Source organism: Anomaloglossus baeobatrachus, chromosome 6 (assembly GCF_048569485.1).
Source record: "Anomaloglossus baeobatrachus isolate aAnoBae1 chromosome 6, aAnoBae1.hap1, whole genome shotgun sequence".
Classification (NCBI taxonomy): domain Eukaryota; kingdom Metazoa; phylum Chordata; class Amphibia; order Anura; family Aromobatidae; genus Anomaloglossus; species Anomaloglossus baeobatrachus.
Genome location: NC_134358.1, coordinates 59,067,763 through 59,080,823, shown reverse-complemented (window position 1 = coordinate 59,080,823; position 13,061 = coordinate 59,067,763). Strand labels below are relative to the sequence as shown.

Below are 13,061 nucleotides of genomic sequence, written 5' to 3'. Positions count from 1 at the left end.
CCTTCTAATTTCTATTCTGCAAAATTATTGGTGTGCATAGATCAAAGATAAAAAGACACTTAATCTGGGGAAGGCATATCATTGGTGCATGTTTTAGAGCCACACAGGGGCCCAAGAGTTAAAGGGTCCCATTTGTACCTCTAAAGCAGGTGGAATTGTGCATTATGATGAACTCTTGGGTTGTAAAAAGTCCTTATACTGTTCTTGCCCGGGGGCCCTTTTCTGTCTGTGTCCATTAGTGCCCTTAATATGTTTCAAAATTAAATTACCTATATCCTTGTTTTAATGGATATCAAAACACATTTAAATGTGTATTAAAGAGAATCTGTCAGCAGGTGTTTGCTATGTAAACTGAAGACAGCATGTAAGGGTTAAAAGACAGAATTCGGTGATGCGTCTCATATCAAGCTCCATGCTGTTGTTTACTTGCAATGATTGTTTTAGCACAGGAACTTATCATAGCTAGTAATGCATTAGTGTGTGAGCCCTGGTTCTACACACCCCCTTCTGTGATAAGCAGCTCACTGTCTATAGACATTGTACATAGAGAGGTTGATGTGGACAAAGTTAACGTTTTCAGCTCCTCTGCATTGCCAAATATATAAACTCCTTGTTTAGATTGCTTGACCCAGTAAAGTGATACACCATTGGATTCAGGTTCTCTTCACCTACATCATTCTGCTCTCAGATTATTTATCAAAAACCTGCTGACACATTCCCTGTAAGTATTAAAGATTATCAAAATTCTTATACTGCAGATTTGTTTGCGCTATACTAACTAAATTTGCAACAGTTATTCAATTTGAATCACATTCTCTAGAGCACAAAGTAAAACAAATGTAGCTTTAACCCCTTTACAACCAAGGATGTACTGGTACGTCCTTGGTCGCTTCCCCCTCATTACTGCAGGCTCTGGCAGCAAGCCCGCTGAAGTACCCACACATCTCTGCTGATCTAACCTATAGAAATGTGTGGCTAATAGGCACAGGTGGATCAGAGATCCACCCCTGCCTGTTAATTCCTTATAGCAAATACTGACAGCGCAATTTAAATAGCTGCAGCAGGGAATGATGCCATTCCCCGCAGCCATCGGCGGACCTATGACGCTATCACAGGGTGCCAATGTGTTGCCATGGTATGAGGAGTCGGGTTAGGACCCATGACCAACTTCCTGCGAGAGCCGACAGAACACTGGCACTCAAAGAAACACAGTATTTTTGCTGATCAGAGCAATGCTGCTCTGATCAGCAGAAATGAACAAGCAATTGGACACTGCAGTGATAACGTCCCCTAGAGGGACTAGTAAAATAAATAAAAAATGTTAAAAAAAGCTTTAAAAAATATGAAAAAATAAAAAAACCTAAAAGTTCAAATCACCCCCCTTTTGCCTCATTGAAAATAAAACATTTAAAAAAATAAAAAAATACACATATTTGGTATCGACACATTAAAAAATGCCCAATCTATGAAAATATAAAATTAATTATTTTGATTGGTACACGGTGTGATAGGAAAAACATTCCAAACACCAAAATCACATTTTTTGGCTGCCACAAGATTTATTTAAAATGCAATACCAGGTGATCAAAATATAACATCTGTCCAAAAATAGTATAGCTAAAAACGTAAGCTCAAGACACAAAAAATAAGCCATCACTGAGCCCCAAATCCCCAAAAGTGAGAATGGGTCTCGGAAAATGACAACAAAAACACTACTCATTTTTTGGACATACTTTTCAATTTTTTTTAACCCCTTAGATAAAAGTAAAAGTATTCATATGTCGTACCTACGAACGTGTCCTGGCATGAGGCATCATAAGGACACATGAATTTTATCATATAGGGAACAGGGTGAATAAAAGACTCCAAAAACTATCGTGCAATTGTACTTTTTTTGCAATTTCTTTGCACTTGGAATTTTTTTTACCATTTCCTAGTACACTATATGGTAAAATTAATAATTTAATTCAAAATACAACCTGTCCCACAAAAAAGCCCTCATATGGCAATATCGATGGAAAAATAAACAAGCTTTGGCTCTGGGAAGAAGGGGAGGAAATATCGAAAATGAAAAATGGAAAATCCCCAAAGGGGGAAAGGGGTTACCATAAAGTAATTATAATTCTCACTTCTCTCCAACCCTCACTGGCTCTGCTGCAAAACTTCTATCACTCTTCAGGGCTCTTTGTCACCTCAAGTGCTTACTAGGCTTCCCATTATTGTGATAGAAGTCGCCCCGCAACATCATGATATTGCAAGGGGCAGCATGGTGGCTCAGTGGTTAGCACTGCAGTTTTGCAACGCTGGGGTCCTGGGTTCAAATCACACCAAGGACAACATCTGAAGGAGTTTGTATGTTCTCCCAGTGTTTGCGTGAGTTTCCTCCGGGTTCTCCGGTTTTCTCCCACACTCAAAAAAAACCCATACTGATAGGGATTTTGGATTGTGAGCCCCATTGGGGACAGTGTTGCCATTGTATGTAGAGCACTGTGGAATTAATAGTGCTATATAAATGAATAAATATTAAATATTATTATATCTGGTCAATGATAGAGATGTTAAAGAAACTTGAAGAGTGATTGAGGTTGAAAGCAGCTACACAGTTGAACTGGGGATAACTGGGGATTGATGAGAAATCCAGCCACATTTTTTTACCTCTTACCAACCGTAAAATAAATCAATCAAAATAACCAAATGTCATTTTGCTGGGATCGAGAAAATTGAAATGAAAATTTGGATATTAGCGGATCCAAGAATTTTGTGAAATTCAAAGCAAATTCACTTGACCTCTAATAACTATATTGAATTGCTAAAAACGTGCTCATTTTAAGCTTAAGTAAAGCCAAATCCATTAAGAACATTATAACCTTGTGCAATATAAAATAAAAAAAAATGTTATTGCTGGTTTCTATTAATCAGTAAATGTTTTTTCTACCACTGGAAAGTTTAACTGAAAGTAGAAGATATGATGACAAAAATGGATATGCATATTTTTTGCATCAAAACTTTCTCAATCAGAGGAAAATATTATTTTGTGTCCATACCCTATAAATAAATAGTACAAGCATTTAAAATTGCAGTCAAAAGAGCTTGACAGTGCATTAAAGATGAGCAAATCTTATAAATTTGTTGAATTTTCCCAGGAAATTAAATTTGCAAAAAGGACCTGAAAGACTCCAATGGCTTAAAAACGGTGCATGTCACAATTTATACAGATTCATCAGTATTTTATGGCTTTCTCTCCCTATGTTTATTTCTAAATTGTAAACAATTATGTTCTGTTATTATCCAGAATCATCACAAAGTGGTTTCTGCATTTCCTGCTTTTATTTTTATACAGTCTACTAGCTGTAGCACCTGGCATTGCCTGGGATAGTAACTGTCTCTCTGTTTCTCTCCCAGTCTCCATCTGTCTCCTTTTCTGTCTGTCTGTCTGTCTGTGTCTGCCTGTCTCTTTTTCCCTGTCTGTCTCTATCTCACTGTCTATCTTTCTATCTATTCTCCTATCTGTCTCTCTTTCTCTGTGTCTGTTTCTTTTTCTGTCTGTCTGTCTATTTCCCTGTCTTTCCCTGTCTGTCTCTTTCCCTGTCTGTCTCTGACTGTGTCTGTCTCTGACTGTGTCTGTCTCTGACTGTGTCTATCTCTGTCTGTCTGTTTCTGCCTGTCTCTGTTTGTCTGTTTCCATGTCTGTCTGTCTTCTTCCCTGTCTGTCTCTTTCTGTCTCTTTGTCTGTCTGTGTTTATTTGTGTCTGTCTGTGTCTGTCTGTCTTTATCTCTCTATCTCTTTGTCTGTCTGTCTCTTTCCTTGTCTGTATGTGTCTTTCCCTGTCTGTCTCTCTATATCTTTCCCTCTCTGCCTGTCTCTCTCTTTGTTTGTCTGTCTCTCTATCTCTTTCCCTGTCTGTCTCTTTCCCCGTCTGTCTCTTTCCCCGTCTGTCTATTTGCCTGTCTGTCTCTTTGTCAGTCTGTCTCTTTGTCAGTTTGTCTCTTTGTCAGTCTGTTTCTTTGTCAGTCCATCTCTTTCCCTGTCTGTCGCTTTGTCTGTATTTCCCTGTCTGTCTCTTTCCCTATCTGTTTGTCTGTCTCTTTCCCTGTCTGTCTTTTTCTCTGTCTGTCTGTTTTACTGTCTGTCTCTTTCTCTGTCAGTCTCTTTCTGTCAGTCTCTTTGTCTGTCTGTCTATTTCCCTGTCTCTTTCCCTGTCTGTCTGTGTCTGTCTCTTTCCCTGGCTGCATTGTGGGATGCCAACATTCCATTTAAGAGTGTGGCTGCACATTCTTCTGAAGTTCTGGCTGCACTGTGGCTCTCAGATCTATTGACTTTAATAGAAGCAGGTTTTTTGGTGAATAACTGTAAAGGGCAGAGTTACAATTTCCCCACAAAACATAATCTATGACGTTCCCTGAGTCAATTGGAGTATCTGTGCAAAATTTCGTGATTGTACATGCGACGGTGCAAATTCTTTTAGCGGACATACACACACACACACACACACACACATACAAACATACATACATACATACATACACTCAGCTTTATATAATAGATGCTGGTCCCTCCTGGCTGGCTACTATGTAAAGTGATAGCAGCAAGGCTTTATAAGTAAGCCCGACCAACTATGCTAAAGATCATGTGAACCTTATTTGACTAATAAAATCATCTGCAATGTAGATTTAGCGGGTTCAGCTGATTCCTAAAAATTCAACACAAATTCAACTAGCACTACAATGCACTACAATACAGCCTTTTTTGTTTGAAATGAAAGAATAAGGACTCCATGTGTAAAATACATGGGATAAAACTGAAAAATAGAGACTCAAAGGAGCTGCTCACCTTGTAAGGTTTAGCAAATTGCAAGGACAACACTACATAGGGCATGAGAAAAGGTATGACGTTGCTACTGCTCAATCAATAAAAACTGACTTAAGGCCACTTTACATGCTACGATTTATCTAACGATCTCATGAGCGACATGACACACCCAGATCGTAGTTGCGATTTGCCGAGATCACACATAGGTCGTTTATTAGCGGTCACACGTAACGATCGCACAAGCGACGCAAAATCGTTCAGCGATATATTGTTTGACCAAGGCGGTCGTGCGGATGTTGTTCGTTGTTTGCAGGATGTCAAATGTACCAATATGTCTGCTGCATTCCAAATGATGAACAATATTTTGAAAGTGAACGACATGTCAACGATCGAGTTTCAACCTATTTGCGATCGTTCGGAGTCGCATGTAGGTGTCACACGCAACGACACCGCTAACGATGCCGGATTTGCGTCACGGAATCCGTGACCCCAACGACATCGCCAGATAAATCGTAGCGTGTAACGCCACCTTTAGTCAGGCACAGAACGTAAGCGAAGAAAAGGAAAACATGGTGTTTGCACGCACTGCCGGATCCAGAAGAAAGTGTGACCGAGAGATTCGATAAGGGGGAATTTTAACAAGTATCTGATGAAGGAGTTAGAACATCTCCAAAATGAGTTGATAATAAAATTTGCCCTTTCTTATTCACCTCGTCATCATGTTGTCTGTGGACCCAGCAGTATCTCACAAACACCACATCTTTTTTTTTTCTTTTTTTTTAGGTGTGGAGATGTTTTGTTGTCTTTTGGTGAAATTTTGGAAAAATGTACAAAATTAACAGTTGAATGAAAACACAGGAAAAGTACTTTATAAAGGAAATTCTTTGCACACTTTTGGCTAAAAAAATGCATCAAAAACTCCAAGGGCAAATCCAGCTGAAGTCGAGATGAAACCATTAAATGGAATAAAAGCAGAATTAAGCAATGACCAAAAAGAATTAGGGGAAGGATACTGCAAAGTACCATAGAGAATAAAGGGTGGGTCCAGATTCTGCTGGAACCCCAACCATTAGCACAAACTCAATAGCATGGCATAGAGAAAAGAGCAAGAGTTTTTAAAGTGCAAAAGTACAATTCTTTATTTAGACACAGTAGGGGTGACCATCCAATAATCCATTAAAAACACATTAAAAGATCAATGACGGATTAATCCCATGTATAATCATAACATAGGCAATGGTGTGCAAGTACAGAACATATTAATATAGTACTGTCAATTGTACAAGGAAATTGTGTGGGCATTATATATCAGTGAGCTATCTCTCTAGGCAACAGAACAGCCCATAAACATTACAGCATAGTACTAGAGATATTTCATGTTTAGGCAATTAGCTCTGCTAAGACCCCTGCACAGACAGATACATATAATACCTGTGGTAGCAATGGATACCAATTATCAGCCAAAAAGGGTGAAGAGAAGGGGAACACCGTCAGGGAAGAGCCTCAAGAAAACCTACGTACGTTTCGATTTTTTATGAGTGGTAATCTTCGTCAGGGAGGAGGCATCCCGTAACGTCCCGTAACGTCACGGGACGCCATCCTTCCTGAATGTTTATGGGCTGTTCTGCTGCCTAGAGAAATCGCTCACTGATATATAATGCCCACACAATTTCCTTGTACAATTGACAGTACTATATTAATATGTTCTGTACTTGCACACCATTGCCTATGTTATGATTATACATGGGATTAATCCGTCATTGATCTTTTAATGTGTTTTTAATGGATTATTGGATGGTCACCCCTACTGTGTCTAAATAAAGAATTGTACTTTTGCACTTTAAAAACTCTTGTTCTTTTCTCAATGACCAAAAAGAACAGAATGTTCTAACAACTTGATATGAATGCAACATATAGTTTTTTTTATGTGTGATTTATTGTTTAACTCAAAGCCAGGAATGGATTTGAAAGGAAGGGGAAGTTTAAAGAAATAATTTATACAATAAATCTCTTCCTTTTTGTTTGCCTTAAAAATAAAGACAAAAGAGTAACTTTGCATAAAAATATATTCATGAAAGCAGCCAACTTAAGGTGATTTTTAAGGGGGAAAGAGTAATTGCAGAGAAATTTGAAAATTTGCAAACACTTTTATCACACACCACCAAGCTACTTTACTTCTCAGTTATGTTTTTTTATTTGTTTTTTTTTTGTTTTTTTTTGTTTTATTGCCAAATACTTATGTTTAGAATTGTCATTTTATCCTTTTTTTTCAAGACCAGATATCTCACACAAAATGCTCCCCTAAAATATCACACCACTTAAATTACTTATTTTGCAATCAAACTAACCTAGAAAAACATACAGTAGGACCGGGTACTTGATACAAGGCTTGAAAGTAAGCAGATGATTATATGTTCCTAGCACAACAGTTATACTTGACCTCAATATGTTTTAGAAGCTATAAATAAGACAATATTCAAGCGTTCAAAACGCTGTTCTATTTTTTGTTTTATCAAAAATCTCATTTACTTATTTACAAAGAATTAAAAAAAAATATTATTAAATATTCTCCACCCTTTCTTAAAAAAAAAATAAATACATTTCCTTCATATAATGTCTTTATAGTATTGTTACCAAATATGTAAAAGCTGAATTGAAAAGAAAAAACTGTATGGGAAGAAGTAAAATAATTTTATAAATCTTCATCATTACTTTTTTGTTCCTTTAAAAGACTATTAGTCTGGAAATATGGTTTTGAAAACCTCAACAGTTAATTTTTATTCCAAAGACCCAACTACCTTATTTTTCATTTTAAAAGATTCACCGGATTATAAGATGCACCACAAATTTAGAAGAGAAAAATAGGAAAAAATATTTTTAATATTAAAATGAGTTTCCGTCTCATAATCCTAGTGTGTCTTCATCCTAAAACTCACCAGTGGGGACCGGAGGTGGTGGAGCGGCTCAGGAAGGTCACGGGAGATAGTATTTGTGATGCTGCGGGCTCAGAGGAGGAGAGGTTGTGGCTCAGGAAGGTCAGCAATACTGTGGGCTCGAAAGGTACTGCAGTGGCGGTGGGCACCATTTATCAACCGACAGGCCATGGGGGTGTCGTGGCAGCGGACGCCATTGATCTGCTGGTTGGCTGCAGGAGTGTCACTGCAGTGGTGCGACTCGAGAGGGTCACAGAATAGGGTGTCTTGGCAGTGGGAGCCACTGGTTTGACTGTAGGCTCCGTTAAATTGCCTACAGTTGATGAGCTGTACTTCAAGAAAATGGCCACGGACGTGGCGCATGTGCAGATAGAACTCTGTGGCCATTTTTTTAAGTCCATCTTATCAATCTGTGAATGTATCGCCTCCATGGCCATTTTCTTGAAGTCGATCAAGTCAACCGCGGGCGAATCAATGAAGCCCGCAGTCAGATCAATGCACCCTCTGCTGAGACATCACATTCTGTGACCCTCCTGAGCCACTCCAATGCTCCTCCATGCCCTCAGTATTGCCGACCCTGCCTCCTAAGACCCCGCTTCACCACCACCACCTTGGTAAGCCATATCCAAACTGTAAGATGGTTTTTACCCTTATGTTACCCCCAGTTTTAGGTGAAAAAAAAATCCATCTTATAATCCATAAAATACGGTAATACTTAAATCAATCCCAATAAATTAATTTAAAGAAAGGACAACATCCAATCTTGGGAAAAGCAGCCACATGTCTAGCACCATATTTGGGGATATGTGATACAATCACTTTCTCTTAGTTTGTACAAGCAGGATTCACGTAGCTGATGATTTGCGCTGCCTGGCAGTCTTTTCCGCCTTACACTTTGTTCTGAGGTCATCTAACAGGAGAAACCTGTTAATAGGAATCGTGTAATGGTCAATTTACTAAAGAAGTTCAAGAAGTGCTTTGACAGTTTTGCTTAAAATTATAATGCTATTAGTTATAGGTGGTAGATTCTGGAGATGGAAGGTTGATGGAAATAACTAGTTTGGGTGTCATATCTGGAGTTAGGAAATATTTTTTTCCCAAATAAGTTGAAATTTTGATTTGCCATATTAGGTTTTGTCTTTGTCTGGATCTATATAATAGTATATATGTTAAGCTTGATAGTCTTGTGCCTTCTTTTAATTTTAAAACTTTGAGACTCTGAATTTCATCTCTAGCCCATGGATGGTCTGAAACTACAGTAAACGTTCCAAAAAATATTGTATATTGTTACTCAAAGGCATGGTGGCATTTTAGGACAACTATAATTTCATATTAAGTCTTAATGCAAATGTTAAATAAAAGCTGGTATGTCCAACTTCAGAATGATATGATTTATGAGTTTTAAAGTTTCTTACAGCTTTCCATGTCTAGTATCATTATATAAAGCATCAATGATTTTTATGCTATTTTTTTCAAAACAGTCTTTGAATATGGCTATGACATTTATCATCCATAAAGAATAAATTCACATAATATAATTGACATTTGTTCATATTATAATTTGAACAATTTGTCATTGTGCTGTTTTCCTACGAAAAATACGCCCAACATCAACTTTCACTTGGCTGTCACAGCATGTTCCTAAATGACACAGCTGTGTACAGCATGACAGCCTCCATTCCCTCATTAAAATAAATAGAAAAAAACAGAAGAGTATCATTATAATGAAAAGTAAAAATGATCAAACCATCACTGTAAAAAGTGCTATTTCAGCAACTAAAATACGCAAAATTGTGTTTAAAATTAACATTCTTACTTAAATCGCCTAAAAAGGTTTTCCATGTAAGCCTTTTTTTAATGGTCTACCAGCGCTTTTATTTGGAGGCGATATAAGTCCCCCCCAGTCCCAACTTTCTGGTGCAGGAATGATGTGCTGTGATGCTAATAGTCAATAATTGCTACGGAAGCTCACTGTTTTGGCCAATTTCTGTGGGTCTAAAATGCTCGAAAACAAGAAACCAGTGGAAGAATATCACTTCTTTTTATGGCATTATGACCTTTCAAAAAATAAAATAAAAAATAAACAACCTCTTTATAAGAGTTGTCTCAAGAGGAATCTTCAAGAGAGCACCTGCCTCCAGATTTTCTGCTTTGCTAAGGGGGTGGGCTCCTGAAGATTGACAGTTCAGACCAATGGCATTGTTGTGGGAAAAAAAGAGGGAATCTTTCAGCTCACCTTGCCCCTTTGAAGATCTATTGCTCGGATGCTGCAATGCCGAACAGGGATAGGTATTGAGATAGGAAAAATTTCCAGCAACCGATTTCTAAAAAATCCAAATCCTTTATTTTCAATATTTTAAAATCACAGAGATGGTAGTACAACAATACCAGACAGCCATTGTGTCAAAAACAGATGCGTTTCAGAAGATTTAGTCCTTAATCATTGTTTCACACAATGATTAAGGACTAAATCTTCCGAAACGCATCTGTTTTCAACACCATGGCTGTCTGGTATTGTTGTACTACCATCTCTATGATTTTAAAATATTGAAAATAAAAGATTTGGATTTTTTAGAAGATCGGTTGCTGGAAATTTTTTTTATCTAAAGACATTTTTGTGTTGTTTGTCCGAAGTATGCTTTTTCACAGCTACTATCACAGGCAGTTTTGCCTCGGAATTATAGGAGAAGCACAGGGAGACTGAAGCTAGCTAGATCCAGTGATTTGGCCAGCTTCGGAGCACTGTTAGCATGCCATTACCATGTTCCCTTCCTAGGTAACTGACCATGCTGCAATGAAAGGTTGCTGGTAACCTAGACAAGAAAATATACAACATAATACACATTTCTCCTATCTTAAAAACTGATTTTTAATAAAAGATACATTGAAAAAATGTTTGGCTAGCAATTTTACCAAATTATGAAAATTGTAACAACACCTTCAAGTCTCATGTATATTATACTTTCCAACCTCCAAATTGTAAAGAAATATATTAACGCATCTAGAGTAGTCTTTGCAGTCAAACTGTACCTCTACATGCTTATGACTTAGCTAAATCTTGTCTTATTCCATCAGGCATGATATTAAAGAGAATTTCTTCACTAAATGTATTGTTTCAAGAGGAAACTACTTATCTATTACTGTGCCAAACATAGCCTCCTTTCTGATATACATGAAGTGGGTATTTATTAGAGGTTTCACGCTAAATTTTGTTGCGTGCCATTTTTTGGGAAAAAAATTAACTTTTTGATATATTACATGAAGTGGTTATATGAGTATTCATAAATATGCAAATAAGGTTTAAAGTACATTTATGAATTGCAATTTCTCTTAGGGTCTGTGCACACAACAATGATTTCTCACTCACCATGTTACCCTGCGGTACACATGCATATCTGTGTGTTCCACATGGAGAAATGTCCGTTTTTCTCTGGCACCACTGATTTCACATGGACCACACAGTGTTGTGATCCATGGGACACATACCAGAGAAAACACGTGTCTGTGAAAAAAAAATATTTTATACTCACCTGTCTCCCGGCATGCTGTCTCCGGCTGCTGCTGTCTCCTGCTTCCAAGCTGACTAAATTTTGCTCATGAATATTCACTGCACTGCGACCCAGAAGTAACAGTAGAGGGGAAACAGCAGTGGCAGGAGATAGCATAGCTGGAGACATCAGCACCATGGACAGCAACGCCAGGACAGGTGAGTATAGGAGTGCCTGATCTCATTGTGCTATGACGAATAGCACATGGAGAACGCACATGTGCCAAAATCACGGCACACAGAGGACCAAATGATCGTTATCACGTCAGAGAAAAACATGTGTGTTTTTGACTATGTGAAAAGGCCTTAGAGAGTAACAACAAAATCCTCACAAATTTCATCTAGTAAGTGGGTGAGAGTAGATAAAAGCAGAAAACAATTCCTTTAAAATAGCCTTATATCTAAAGATTTTTCTCTTCTAAATTTCGCTCAAACAATTTCATCCAAACTGATCTCAAAAATTAAAGGAGTTGTCCGACATAACAAAAATTTTTGAGTTTAAGCTAATCTGTGCTGTATTGTCATATAAAACACCCCTACATTGTTATTTTTTGTTTTCTAACTTTTGTTCCTCTTGAATTATTCCTTTATTCTCTGCAGCTCCTTGTTACATTCAGCACAAGTAAACTGACTACTTCCTGTGCAAAACCTCCCAGTCAGAGCTGTCACCGCCCAGCCTCAGTGTCCAGCCTCGCCCCCTGCCCGCCCCCTGCACACACATTCCCTGTCAGTATTCTGCCCCAGCACTGATCTCTTATCACTACAGCATTGCAAATAACAGCCCCACATCAGGCTCTGCACCCCACACCACATCGGGCTCTGCACCCCACACCACATCAGGCTCTGCATCCCTCCCCCCCACACACACACACATAGGGCTCTGCACCCCCCACCACATCGGGCTCTGCACCCCACACCACATCGGGCTCTGCACCCCACACCACATCGGGCTCTGCATCCCTCCCCCCATACACACACATAGGGCTCTGCACCCCCCACAACATCGGGCTCTGCACCGCATACAAACATCAGGCTCTGCACCGCATACACACATCGGGCTCTGCACCGCATACACACATCCGGCTCTGGACTGCATACACACATCAGGCTCTGCACCGCATACACACATCAGGCTCTGCACCGCATACGCACATCGTACTCTGCACCGCATACGCACATCAGGCTCTGCACCGCATACGCACATCGGGCTCTGCACCGCATACACACATCGGGCTCTGCACCGCATACACACATCGGGCTCTGCACCGCATACACACATTGGGCTCTTCACCGCATACACACATCGGGCTCTGCACCGCATACACACATCGGGCTCTGCACCAACCCCCCCCCATAGGCAACACATGTAGGGAGTACATACTCACCCGTCCTCGGTCCCCGCCGCTCCTGCACGTTCGCGCGCTGTCTGTGCTCTGGCCATATCAGCACAGTAGTGACGTCACCGCAGTGCTGAAGAGAGCACAGACAGCCGGGCAGTGATGAGAAGCGCAACGCTCCTTCTCATCAGCGCTTTCAAATGTACCGGCATCTGTGATATGTGATGCCGGTATATTTGAATGTGCGATCCTGAGCAGGGGGTCCGGTGCTGGCGCTGACATCACGGCAGCCGCCGCCAGGCCCCGCCCCCAGGTCACGGGTCCCACAGAAGTGCAGAGGGAGGTTGTGGGCAGAGTACGGGTGTGGGGGAATGTGTGGGAGGGTGCAGGGATGGGGGGCGGGGACTCACGCACTGTACAGCCCAGCAGGGCGG

At 39.7% G+C, this 13,061-nt stretch overlaps 1 protein-coding gene across 7 annotated transcripts in view; it reads right to left on the bottom strand.

The window, feature by feature from the left end:
• CSMD3 (CUB and Sushi multiple domains 3) overlaps positions 1 to 13,061 on the bottom strand; it is a 2,007,504-nt gene that overhangs the window by 1,373,412 nt on the left and 621,031 nt on the right. The gene's annotated exons all lie outside the window — the stretch shown is intronic.